We start from the raw sequence: 4,592 nt of genomic DNA on the forward strand, positions 1-4,592 counted from the left end.
GGGACAGCTTTATCAGAAAAATATGGCATCGGACCAGGTTGAGTGATAACGATCGGAGCCACACGGGGTTCAGCAGAAATCTTGAAAGGAGCCTTGGTAGGGATCTTCAAAGGGACTTTGGAAATGACGGATACATCTTCGAACTTCAAACCACGGGAGAAACCTTCGCACAACTCCTCAATGGAAGGAGTCTTCTCAAACCTGATGGTGCCACGATCCATCCAGCCTTGGATACCTCTTTTCAGATTCTCACAGCCATTAGGTAGGAATGCACAGTAATAACATTCAGGGTCGCAACCTGGAAATAAACCAGCTCGCAGCAGCTTTCTCTTGATGTCAGGGAGAGGAGTTGACAGATCTCTTACATCATAGACATGGATTGTGTCCATGATAGCATTAACAGTATTGTCATGCTTTGGCATAGGGGCCGTGATGACATTGGGAATCTTTGGGGCGTCGAACTCGATCTCGCCAGCTTCTATCATGTCTTGGACTTTGTTTTTCAAGGCCCAACAATTATCTGCATTGTGTCCAGTAGCATTAGAATGGTAAGCGCATGTAGCCTTGGGATCATAAGCTGGACTAGCAGTGTTGGCAAACTTCGGAGGATCCTTCAGGGTGATCAGCTTAGCCTTTAGTAGATGTTGCAGAGCTTGGGACAAAGGCATGTTGATCGGCGTGAATTGTCTCTTTGGCCTATCGGTCTTGCGTTGATACTCTGGCCTAGGAGCTTGTTGAGATGTTGGAGTAGAGATGAGGACAGCTCCAACAGATTGGTTATGATCATTCTTGTCACGGCCCTTCTGACTGTGGACAACATTAGACTCGTTTCTTCCATGATATGGTTTCTTTGTAGTACCAGAAGATGCGCCCACTTGAATCTTCCCACTTCGGATACCATTCTCAACACGTTCTCCAGTCAAGATAAGATCAGTAAACCTAGACGAGGAACTACCCAGCAAGTGACTATAGAACGGCCCAGTTAGCGTACCCATGAACATGTCCACCAACTCCCTATCAGTCAAGGAAGGTTGTACTCTCCCAGCTAGATCTCTCCATTTTTTAGCATACTCCTTGAAACTTTCCTTAGGTCCCATAGACATGCTTTGTAGTTGCATGCGAGTTGGTGCGAGATCGGAATTATATTGGTATTGTTTGTAGAAAGCAACAACCAAATCCTCCCAAGTACGGATGCTAGCACCCTCCAGTTGATAGTACCATTCGAGTTGGGTTCCAGATAAACTTTCCTGAAAGAAATGGATCCAAAGCCTCTTATCAGCAGTGTGAGGCTGAATCTTTCTTACATAAGACCTTAAGTGCATCTTGGGGCAGGAGACTCCATCATACTTAGCAAAGGCGGGAGTTTTGAATTTCGGAGGAATAACGACTCCAGGAACGAGTCCTAGTTCTTCAAAATCCAGCCCAGGTACCTTCTGAATTTCCACGCTTCTCAGACGCTCTTCTAGTAACCTATACTTCTCATCAGATTCATCCTCGTCTTGAGGATCCTCTTCTTCGTCCTCACCTTGACCATCAGAGCCCACATTACTTCCAGCGTCACCATCATGTTCTTCTTCTTCCTCATCCTTGGGAATTTGAGCTTCTTCAGCTTTCTTAGGACGGCCTTTGAACCTTCTCCCCAGGTTGATCACTCCTTTGGGTTTCTGAGTCTTCGTCTTCTTAGTCAGGAGAGCTTTCAGTTCATCTTGCCCCTTGGACAAATTCAGGATCAAGGCTTGAAATTCAGCATTCTGAGTTTGGAGATTCTTGACAGATTGTTCGAGATCCATCTTTCTTACTGAAATAAACAGCGGAAAGATGAGGTATTTGTTTTTTATGAAAACCTGTGATGCGATGTTTATGAATGATATGATTATGCATATGCAATGTTTTCAGGGACCTTGAAATTTAAATTTGCTTAAACAAGAAAGAAAGAACAAATTTATTAATAATAATAATAATATTAATAATAATAATAATTAACTTGTACTTAGTTATGGTTCTTTGCCACTTTTAGGCTTACAAAAGGAAACAAATAAGTAAAACAACTAGAAATAATAGTAATAAGATAAAACTCCTTCAAGTCTCCCATGGGCGCTTCCTCTTTGATCCAATGAAGTTGTTGATACCTTGCTCCGCCTGAAGTAGTCTCGTGAGCTCTAACACTTGTTTCTCTTTAGCACGGAATTGAGCCTCGAAAGTATCTCTTTCTTCTTTCAATTGAACCCATGACTTTTGTAGTTCTTCTAAATCGGTAGGCATGTCCGGATGGAGAATAACCAAAGGAACCTTTTCTTCACATTCAGGTTCAACAATCACAGGTCTAACATAGGGATATGGCATGACAAAACGTTGAGCGCGAGTGCGCACCCATCTGAGATAAGGTTCTGAAGGAAGGGAGTTCTTTTGCCCCCAACTTTTGCTATAAACCTTGTACACTTTATTCCAAGCGCGTATGAACTCTCGGCGTTGGTTTTGAGCATCTTCTTCATAATTGAAAACAACCCCTTCAATAATCAAGTGATGAGGACCATCTCTTCGAGCATAACCAAACTGTCGTAGGGCTAATGAAGGATTGTAGGTGATTCCCCCTCTAATGCCAAGGAGAGGTACATTAGGGAATTTCCCACAATGATCGATAATAGTGACGTACTCCTGAGATATGATGTGCCAACGGATATCTGAATGAGAAAGTGACATGATTCTTCGAGACCATTGCATCTTTTGATCGTTTCTTACCACTGAACGCGGAAGGTGCGAAATAAACCACCTAGCTAGCATGGGTGTGCAACACATAAGAGTCCCTCGTTTCTTCATGATACGGGAGTGAAGAGAGTGTAGAATATCTCCCAGTAGTGTAGGCACTGGGTTGTGGGTTAAAAAGATCTTGATTGCGTGCACATCAATGAATTGATCAGGATTAGGAAACAAAACCAAACTATATACCAATAAAGCCAAAACGTCTTCAAAAGCATGGTAACTCATGGCTTTCAGAAATTGTCGAGCTTTCCCAAATAAGAATTTGGCCGAGAGACCTTCGACCCCATTCTTGGTGTCCCAGTTAGAAGCAATGTCTGATCTCTTTAGGTGTAGCGCAGCAGCAATAGTCTCAAGTTTTGGAGTGCTCTCCAAACCAGTAAAGGGTAAATGTTCAGAGATAGGTATACCAAGTAAATCCGAGAACTCCTCCAAGGTAGGTACCAACTGATAATCTGGAAAAGTGAAGCAATGGTGCTCGGGATCGAAGAATTGGCATAAGACTCTCATCATATCTTCTTCAAATTGGGAGGTGACCAGTCGGAGTAGATAACCATGTCTTTCAGCAAACTTAGAATCTCCAGGAACTTCTAAGGCAAGCTCTTTAAGCTCAGAAGGTATCCCCACGAAGTTGAGTCGTACATAATCCCTAGTAGCAAAAGCCATGTCCTACAAAACAGTACAAATATAAATTTCTTGGTCCTTGAAATTGTTAGTGGATATGATATGCCATGATGTCATGATGTCATGATGCCAAGTAGATAACAAACACAAACAAGTCACACAATTGCCTTAAGGGTAGGTTTGCATGAAGTTCATAGGTATATACCCTTCTTCCTTTCGTTTAGTTGGTTCAACCTGTCCTAAAAAGTAACCAGGTTCTATGGTGCTCATATCCCTGATCTTTCTCGTGGGCATTGTCTCAACATTGCACTCAATCGGCCAGCCAAAAGCATCCCTTGAGTCCAATCTCAATGAGTGTAGCATCGAGTATCAACCGACTTCAGTCAGGAATCCGAAGCCAGCCATCTCGCTACTTCTTATAAGCCAAAGTCAAGTTCAACTAAGGTTCTAAAGGCGAATTAGTGCTCTTGACACCACGCGGTAGCCAAATGTCTCCTCGATCAGATTCAAGGGCCATCAGGACAAACCAAAGCGTCGCACTAACGGTGGCCACCAGTTCAACCATAACGATACATGTCGTACAACTTCCTTGGTCTCATGCCACATACTTAAGGTACACTAGATCCGGGTGTAGGACCTTTCACACAGCAGAATTCCCAAAACAGCCTTGAAAATTAAAACAAGCAAAACAAACAATAGAAAACAATTAAAGTGAATCCTAAACTTTTAAGGTAACCCCTCTTTTATCGAATTTTATCCCCAGCAGAGTCGCCAGTTCTGTAATACGGTGAACTGACTTTTTATCGATCGAAAATGTCGCGGTTAAGCATGAGTCGCCACCGACTTTTATTTTATCCAAACAAATTCAGAAAGGCTAAAAGAAACAGAAAAAAACCTTTTAAAGAAATCTAAGTTCGGGGGGTAATTTATGCAAAGGGAAGGTGTAAGGCACCCTTTGCATCCATGGTTTTCCATGGGCCCTTAATTGCTTTGCTTGCTCGTTTTCAGAAAATGTAGATGAAAGAGGAAAAAATGGACTTTAGCTCGTAAATGAGCGTAGCCAGTTTTGAAGAATTTTGAGAAAGAATATAGAAAATAGAGCATGGCAAGGCAATTAGGGGCAATTACCTTAAACTCAGATGATAGGTCTCTTTTTAGCCTTTCAGAATGAAAGGGTCAGTCCTTGCCATAAGAGGGCAGGAAGCCTTTCG

Source organism: Vicia villosa, linkage group LG2 (genome assembly GCF_029867415.1).
Source record: "Vicia villosa cultivar HV-30 ecotype Madison, WI linkage group LG2, Vvil1.0, whole genome shotgun sequence".
Lineage (NCBI taxonomy): Eukaryota > Viridiplantae > Streptophyta > Magnoliopsida > Fabales > Fabaceae > Vicia > Vicia villosa.